This window comes from Mobula birostris, chromosome 6, assembly GCF_030028105.1.
Source record: "Mobula birostris isolate sMobBir1 chromosome 6, sMobBir1.hap1, whole genome shotgun sequence".
NCBI lineage: Eukaryota > Metazoa > Chordata > Chondrichthyes > Myliobatiformes > Myliobatidae > Mobula > Mobula birostris.
Window position 1 is genome coordinate 166,041,179 of NC_092375.1, and position 9,489 is coordinate 166,050,667.

General features: G+C 41.7%; 1 long non-coding RNA gene and 1 other non-coding gene across 2 annotated transcripts; both read left to right on the forward strand.

Annotated features, from left to right (window-relative positions):
* Nucleotides 1-2,339: 2,339 nt before the first annotated feature.
* On the forward strand, nucleotides 2,340-4,930 carry LOC140198632 (uncharacterized). Its single transcript, XR_011886226.1, has 3 exons — nucleotides 2,340-2,427; nucleotides 3,416-3,509; nucleotides 4,847-4,930. It is a non-coding gene; the product is annotated as an uncharacterized lncRNA (long non-coding RNA).
* trnaa-cgc (transfer RNA alanine (anticodon CGC)) lies at nucleotides 2,841-2,912 on the forward strand. The gene has a single exon. It is a non-coding gene; the product is annotated as a tRNA-Ala (tRNA).
* Nucleotides 4,931-9,489: the final 4,559 nt, after the last annotated feature.

Consider the following 9,489-nt stretch of genomic DNA (forward strand, 5'->3'; position numbering starts at 1 on the left):
ATGGCAAAAGATACACTGTTATTAAAGTCAAATAAGGCAAACAACAGATGCAAGGCTTTACCAGGAGTTGGACAAATCGTACTCTGACCATGCAATACAGTCATTTAATTCGGCTACTGAATTTAAAACAAAAATCAACAGAATCACCGCTTGGAAGTCTAAGCAAAACCAGTCGGCTTAATAGCAGTAAATATAATAGTTTAGGATTTGCAGGAAACATAAGGACTATGGGGTATCCACCACAAAATAATAATAATAATCAGCATTAGTCTTGGCCCAAATTTTTTAAAAATCAACTGCACTCACCATTGATGTTTTCAGAGAAGCACAATCTGTCCGTTGTTGTGATTGGTGGCGAAAGCATCAATGATTTTCTGAATGTCAAGTGCTTTGGTCCTCTGGCTGTTTATGGCCAACAGGGTCAAGTTGCTGTTCCAAGCATCGCCGTTGCTATTCCTTAGGTAGTTTTTGAGGTGTCTGAGACAAGAGAAACTCCGTTTGCATGAGGCAGATGTCACAGGTAGAGTCAGTGATATGCAGATTAGTTTGTATAAATCTATAAATGCATCGCGGTAGGGTCTCATTGGAGCTAGAAATTCCACTGTGTCATTCACTGTCTGTCCTTGCTAGAGACTCAACCACAGCTCTCATATACTCACGATTTTCTTGGACAATCTTTGCATGTCCTTTGTCAAGCATATTTCCCAATCTTGAACCATCTTGTTTTCTCAATCTGAATTCGGCCCATGTCTCCATAGCAAACTTATGAGCTGCACTTACATGGTGGGTTTTGAAAGCTGTTGTAGCTCTCCGCCAGTTGCAGTAACTGGTGACAGTGAAGGTAGACTCAGAATGGAGCCCATGTCCTCCACACAGGAAATGTCTGCATGCAAAGCAGAACGTAGTGTCTTTCGTGATTGAATATTCCAGTCAGTCAAACCAGCCATGAATAAAACTCCTTTGCTGATTGCCAAACATTGCAAGCAGCGAAAGGTACTTTTTCAATGCTGGCCAATGGGGTCCTTCCTCAGGCTGCTGGCTAACATTGCTAACAGTATTCTCACTAGCACTAAGAGCAGCTTCATCCACGTTCTCTTCTGAATCCCGGCTCCATTTCTTGTTCCTCTACTTCGCCCTCACACTCCTTCGAAGAACTGCTGCCGTCCTCATCCCCACTTACTTCTTTCTGCATGTCACTTTCAATTAAGACAGGCTTAGGCTGAGACACCACTGATTCCTCTGGATGAGGTCATTTTTTCACTAAAAATTGATCCATTTTTCATGCCGCCAAAATAATGCACATGCCAGGCCGACGCTAGCTTGTAAAAACACTGTGTGTGTGTGTGTGTGTGTTTGTGTATGGCATCCGTTAGTTTCGCGAGACCATCGATCTGCACCTGGATGTATACTATCAAACTCTCGCGTGAGTGAGTGAGTGATATCACCACCTTTAGTGATCTTAGATCAGCTTAACTGATCTGAGGATAGCAACCGCAAGACATTGACAATGAATGAATAAGCAGAAGTGTAGAGTGGATCTGACAGTTTATAACTTTATTGCTGCATGGGTGCTATGGCAATTGGGGGCGCTGTTTCACTAGATCAACTGGAGAAACAATCTGTATTCAAAACTATACAGAGAAAGCAAAGCAGCTGCAATTTGTATGTGAAATTTCAGTTAATTTCTTGGTGGTGCTATGCTGGTGCTATTGCAATTTCTGCTGGGGCTATAGCACCAGCTAGCACCACCTTAACGCTGCCCCTGACCGGAACACGGACTTCACGGACCAGACCATGTGAATCTGTTGGTGTGGTCTACTATATCCAGTGCACCTGATGCAGCCTCTTATACATCGGTGAGACCTGATGTAAATTGGGGGATTTATTAGTCGGACACCTCTGCTCCATCTGCCAAAAGCAGAATTTCCATGTGGCCAAGCATTTTAATTCCTATCCCTATTCCCATTCTGGCATGTCGGTCCATAGGTTTCTCTTATGCCACAATGAGGCCACTCTCACGGTAAAAGAGCAACACCTCATATTCCATGTAAGTAGCCTCCAACCTGATGGCATGAACATTAATTTCTCCTTCTGGTAATTTTCCTTTTTTTTTCTTTTTCCCTTCCCTTCCCTCTTATATTCCCCACTCTGGCCTCTTACCTTTTCTCCTCACCTACCTATCTCTTCACCCTGATGCCTCTCCCCCTTCCCTTTCTCCCGTGGTGCACTCTCCCCTCCTCTCAGATTACTTCTGCTCCAGCCCTTTACCTTTCCCGCCCACCCGGCTTCAACCATCACCTAGCTTGTCCCCCTCCCTGCCCCCACCTTCTCAATTGGCGTCTTCCCACTCCCTTTCCTGTCCTGTTGGAGGGTCTCGTCGACTGCTTACTCGTTTTCATAGCTGCTACTTCATATCGTGGATCCCAGGTTGGGAAGTGTGTGTGTGTGTGTGTGTGTGTGTGTGTGTGTGTGTGTGTGTGTGTGTGTGTGTGTGTGTGTGTGTGTGTGTGTGTGTGTGTGTGTGTGTGTGTGTGTGTGTGTGTGTGTGTGTGTGTGTGTGTGTGTGTGTGTGTGTGTGTGTGTGTGTGTGTGTTGCGTGTTGCGTGTTGCTCTGGATTTCCAGCATCGACAGAATTTCCGGGAACAGTTCTAAAACAGTTACTTTGTAACTTTCTAAAGCTCCTAGCGGCACTGTTTCTATTTTTGCGAAGCAAGGATACATTTTGTTTTTTAAATTAATTAACGGATTGAAAAAGATTTAAACAAGCAAGGAGAAATAACGTGTTTTAACATATTCGAGGATATTTATAAAGTGTACGAAGAACCGTAGAAAAATAGGAGGGGATGTAGCTCAGTGGTAGAGCGCATGCTTCGCATGTATGAGGTCCCGGGTTCAATCCCCGGCATCTCCACAGGTTTTACTCAAGGTACAAACATTTCTCAAGAAAATACTGTCTGGAGCGACAGATCCCTTTGTTTCCTGATGTAGAAACTACTCAATATAACGAGTTGATTACAATTTATTATTTGTAAAGATATCTATTTTCTTTTCAGTAATCTGAGACCAAATGACAAACACAATGCACAGTTTCGTTTCCTTTGGTAGTATTTTCATTGTGTGGAGTTTCTGTGTATACATGGGAAAAAAGAATAAAGTTAGGGCTAATAAGAGTCTTAAAGGCTCTGCAAGATCTTTTATGAAGCAATCAATTATTTAACAATATACATTGGAGTGGTAACCTTTCTATTTTCAATTCTGCCTATCACCTTTTTGTTCTATACCCTAATGTCTCTGAACTCCTGCTCTAGCTTTGTGCCTGTACTCCCTTCACCCCTCTCCCATCGGCCAGAAGATACAAAAGATTGAAACTATGTGTCACCAGGCTCACGGACAGCTTCTATTCTGCCGTTATAGGACTGTTGATTGCCTTTCTAGTACAATACGACGGACACTTGTTGTACTGGAAACCTCGCAGATTGTGAGATGACGTCATAATCTACTCTTGCAGGTTATGTTCTACCCTTGTTCTGATCTCTGTAGCTGTTACACTTTATTCTGCATTGCTGTTGTTTTACCTTGTACTACCTCAATGCACTATGTAATGAATTGATCCGTTTGAAAAGAACACTTCTTTTCTCCAGATTCTCTGTCCATATTTGCAACTGGTCTATATCATGCTCTATTCTTTGTTAGTCTTCTACACTACCCACAACTCCTCCAATCTTGGTATCATCCGCAAACTTAATAACCCACCAACTACAATTTCATTCAGGCCACTTACATACATCAAAAACAGCAGAGGACCCCACACAGATCCCTGCAGAACTCCACTAACTACAGGCCTGCAGTTTGAATGAGTCCCAAGCCTTCAACCACTTAGCCTCCATCTTCCATGTGTAAGCCAGTTGTGAATCCAAAGAGCCAATTTGCCTCAGACCCCATGCATCTTAATCTTCTGGATGAGCATTCCAAGAGGGACTTTGTAAAATGCCTTACTAAAATCCATGTGCACAACATCCACTCAGGTATCGCTCTCATCACTTTGTCAAAAATCTCAATTAAGTTGGTAAGAAGCAACATGCCTTGTTCAGGGCCACGTTGGCTCTCCCTAATTAGGCATGGCTTTCCGGATACTCATATATCCTATCAATGAGAATGTTCTCCAGCAATTTCCCAACAACTGACCTGAGACTCACCCGTTTATAGTTCCCATGATTATCTCTTATTCCCTTCTTAAATAGAGGTACAACTGAAGCCACTCACCAGTGCTCCGGGGCCTCCCCTGGGGCTGCAGGGGACATGGAGGTGCTGTTTAATGCTCCAGCAATCTGATCCCTTGCCTTCTTCAATAACCTGGCAACAAACCCAACAGACCCTGGGGACATTTCCACCTTTATACTCATTAGGAGGGCCAACACTTCCTCCTCCTTGACCTCTAAACACCCTAAGGTGCTGATACACTCAGCACTGATCTCCTGGTCCTCCATATCCTTTTCCTTGGTAAATACTGAAGCAAAGTACTCATTAAGTCTTTCACTCCCATTCTTCACATCCAAGCAAATGTTCCCCACTTTATCCTTGAGCCTGTTAGACTGTCCTCCAAAAGGACCACAGCCTCAATGACTCTGAGAGCTACAGTTTGTTGGCTGGAGTTGGGTCTTCATGCTTTGGCGTTTGGTAGGATCATCCATGCCAGACAGGTCAAAGGCCAGAGGCCAGACTAAGAATGGTAATTTCTCAGGTAAGGACATGTTCGGTACAGCTTTGTGGGCCGAAGGGCCTGTATTGTGCTGTAGGTTTTCTATGTTCTATGTTCTAAACATCGACTGTACTTTTTTTCCATAGATTCTGCCTGACCTGGTGAGTTCCTGCAGCATTTTGTGGGTGTTGCAAAAGAACGTAAGGCAAGCTTTCCACACTGTACTTGTGACAATAATAAACCAATTCCAATTCATTTCCTCACAAAACTGTTGAATCCTTTTGGTTCCATTTAAGTTTCAATAACTACAAACATTATGTTCCTTAGCTGCCCCTGTGTAACTAACTCATGCGTGGCAATGATTTTCCCACAAATACGTACGGTTCACTTGTGTTCCCCAAGGAGAGATTTCTTAGCCACTTCATTTAATGTACGATATTTCAGTTTTATGAATACCAGGCATGAAATTTTCAAAACTATCCCAATGTTTATGTTGCTGAAGCTACTTCCTAAACAGTAGTTCTCAGTGAAACACAGTACAGTAGAAGTCCTATAATCTGGAAAATACACTCCAAATGCTGGATGAACTTAGCAGGCCAGGCAGCATTTATGGAAAAGAGTACAGTTGACATTTCGGGCACCTGGGGCCCTCCGGACTCTGATGGTGTTGGACTAGCAAATTTTCAGGACCACTGGATGTTACTCCTATTATTCCAACATGCTTGTTTCTTGTTTGGTTATATGGTGGACAGTGTTGTAATAAATTTTTCCGTGAACTCAGTAAATTTAAAGGAAGCAGGAATCTGAGTTCTGGTGAGCTTAAAAAACCTGGTAAACAGAACGTAGTGAACTTAAGCTTGTAACTATCAGCAGGTGACACCCAGTCTTCCCAACTCCAGCTCCATTGCACCTTCAGCTGGCACTCTTAGTAATGCACAGCCAACGCAGGCATGAGAGGTCAACAGATAACAAGGTATTGACGTACTAATGAGTGAGCCAGATGCCAGACCATTGGGTCAGACAGCCCAGGTCAAGGTCTCTTGAATTCAACTGTGTAATTGTATAATTTACTGGCTCAAATAAAACAAAACATATTGGAAATACTTAGCATTAGTAGTCGTGCGTCTTCTGTGAAGCACGAGAGAAAGAGAGAAAGTTAACATTTTAAGTTACTGATTCAAAACACAAAATGTTTTCCTTTCATCGGATGCACTTGACCTGCTGAGTTGTCCCTGCATTTTTTATTTCAACTTTCAAGTCACTTTAGTTATTTTTTTCACTTTTAATATACTAGGTCAGTTCATACAAAACAAATGTGAAACAGCACAGCTATACATGCTATTGATATTGTCACCTGAAAGATATTAATGTTACTGCCAGAGTAACCAAGAGTGTGATCTTCTAATGATACTTTTCTCTCCATCTGCTAATCTAGTAGTAGCAAAGGGTAGGCAATTGCCAATCAGCTCAGAACAGAGTTCTTGCATCCCTTGAGATAACACAGAACTACAGAGTATGCTTCACACCCACATGGAAGTGGTATATTTGTGAAAAAAACAAGATGGAACACAGTGGCATCGATTTTCTCATACGTTATATGGGGCTTGCATGTGGTCTAAACTAACTATCTGCTGAATAGGCCTATTTCCCTCGAACAAGTGAGAATACAGGTATGAACATAAGGACAGGTTTGATCATTTAAGCCTCCAGCATCATTTAGTAAAATTGTAGTTGATCTTCTATCTTAAAGCCATGTGCCTCTCCTCCACTGACTGGGAATGACTATCTTAAGTTCGCTTTCTCATAATTTTTTGTCCCCTAAAGCTCCAAAAAAAAAGACTTTTGCCCTCAAATATGCAATCTATGGACCACCCATAGTGGTAGAAGACTACAAAATTCATAACCTAAATAAAACTCTCCCTTGTATTTTGTACAGTTCAATTCAGATTCATTTTAGACATATAGTACAGTGCAAAAGTCGTAGGCACATATTTATATAGCTAGGGTGCCTAAGACTTTTGCACTGTACTGTAGTAATTTTAAGTATTGCATTATACTGCTGCTGCTAACAAAATAAAAACAAATTTCATGACACATGAGTGATGATAAACCTGATTCTAATATGGGTCTCTTTTGTGGACTGAGAGTGGGAATGGAGTAGGTAGAGGAGAATCATGGTTGGGAAAAGGGAAAGAGAGAGGGGAGGGTGTGGGAAGCACCAGATACACGTTCTGTAATGATTAATAAACCAATTGTTTGGAATCAAATAACCTTGCCTGATTTATCAGGGTTGGCTGTACCTGCACCCACACCATCCTCCACTCCCGGCACTCCACCCCTGCCATTCTCAACGTCCTTTGTTCCCAACAGATATAGAAAGTCACTCTCCGCTCCACATTGACAAATACAGTACTGTGCAAATATTTGAATGAGGAGCAGTACAAGCTCCATAGCTCCTCAAGACTGTCCTGTCAGGTAACGAGATCTTGACCAATCTGATCTTCACATTCTCAGCTACCTATGGGAAACTTCCACCCTCTTGCTTATGAAATATCTAACTTCCTCTATGTTAATATATTTAAGGAATCTATATCCACAACTGTTTAAAGAGAGTCTAAAGGCCTACAATACCTCACTTCTCTCCTTATCCATTCCCCATCCCTTTTTCCCTCTCTCACCTTATCTCCTTGCCTGCCATCATCTCCCTCTGCTGGTCCTCCCCCCACCGCCTCTTCCTTCTTCCATGGCCTTCTGTTCTCTCTTATCAGACTCCCCCTTCTCCAGCCACCAATGAACTTCCCAGGACATTACCTTATCCTTCCCCCTTCCGGTTTCACTTATCACCTTGTGTTTCTCTCTCCCCTCCCCCACCTTTTAAATCTACTCCTCACCTTTATCTATCTAGAAAGTCCTGACGAAGGGTCTCGGCCTGAAATGTCGACTGCACCTCTTCCTACAGATGCTGCCTGGCCTGCTGCGTTCACCAGCAACTTTGATGTGTGTTGCCTCACCTTTATTTCTCCAGTCTTGCCGAAGGGTTTCGGCTCAAAACATTGGCTGCCTGGCCTGCAGAGTTCCTCCAGCGTTTTGTGTGTGTTCTCAGCACTCATTTTTTTTTTGTGTGGGTGACTTCTAGTTGCAAATTCTCCCAAAACATTTTCTCCACCTCTGCACTTTGAAGCACTCTTAGCATCTCATAAATTTCAATCCCCTCTCACTTTTCTAAACTGCAGGAGATCCAATCCAAGAAAGGAGTAAACCTTCCCTATTTGTGTATTCAATTCCTCTAGCAATAATTTACAACACCTGTTTGCTTTCCTAATTTGTTATATGTAGAAATTATCCTTTGTGAATCATGCACTAGGACACCCAAGTTTTTTGCATCTCAGACTTCCGCACTCACAGATAATCTTACATTTTATTACCTCTGCCAAAGTGAACAAGTTCACATTTCCCCACAGTTCTACACTTTTTGCAGATCTTTTCCAACTCACTTAATGTATCTGTATCCCATAGTAACCTCATTATGTCCTCGCCACAACGTTCTTTCTTTGTGGCATCAGTAAATCTAGCAATCATGTCTTTGGTGCTTGTTCCAGGTCATTTATATAATTTACATTTAAAAAAACTAAAGCCCCGGCGGCAATTCATTACAATAGGGCAAGCAGAAAACCTGATCCGTTTTATGCAACAGTTTTGACAGACCCTATTATACAACTCCTAGTTTTAATTTTAACCTAGTTAATTTAAAGATTCTGAAATTACTCACTTGGAATAGTAAGCATGTGTGCTTTAAGAAACTATAAAATGCAACTATAAAAAGAAAATAACGCTGTGGATATAAATTTATAAGCAAGTCGACCGTCATATTTTAATAAAACCTCCAGTGTTACATTAGGTGCTATTTTAATACAGAACTATTTTAATCAGCATTGTGCAATTACAAGAACGTCATTTCAGTGGGGATTTTTTGTTCGAGAATAATTTCCAGTTGTTGAGGAGGGTTTTGAGACCTGTTTGTGTAGGCGAGCCAGACATCATGTGATGGAATGGATTTTGTGGAAGTGCTTCAGAGAGGGGGAACAGAGTTAAGAAAATACTAATTTTAACTCCAAATTACGATAGATATTCATATTAAAAGCATTAGGGCAAACCATGATCGGCTATCGATATAGTTTCCTATTCCATACTTAGAACTAGAAATATCTACAGAACACTTGGTGTGTTATTACATTATGTTACCTAATTGTTTGCAAAGTCAATAAGGGCAGTATTCAAGTACACTGATCGCCTGCATATGCTGCACAAGTAATTTTCTAAGCCAGTGAGTTGGACAACATGCCGAAAGACAAATTCCTTTTGAGTCTTAAATGACAATACGTTTCGTTCGTTAAATAGTCGGGAGTTTATCCAGTTATTCTTTTACAAATGCCAATCATACTACGCCCAAATTGGAAAGCATATGTTGGTAAATTCACATATCTTTATCACGTAAACTTATTCATACAGTGCTTCTTCACCGGTGAACATGTATTTCCAATTTGCAAGAGAAATGGCTTATTCAGAAACGCGGATCTGCGCAATGAGAAACTGAGTTTTATTTTTATGTGTTAAGTATCTCCAAGTCTCTCTTCTTTTTACAAATTCCAATCATACTACGCCCGGCTGATTATAATATACGTGTCGGAAGAGGCCACTCACAATGATTGACAGACAAAGGCACTGACGATTGGGGAGGATGGAACGGAATGACGTGATGGGCGTGACCTAAACGATGATTGACACGAAG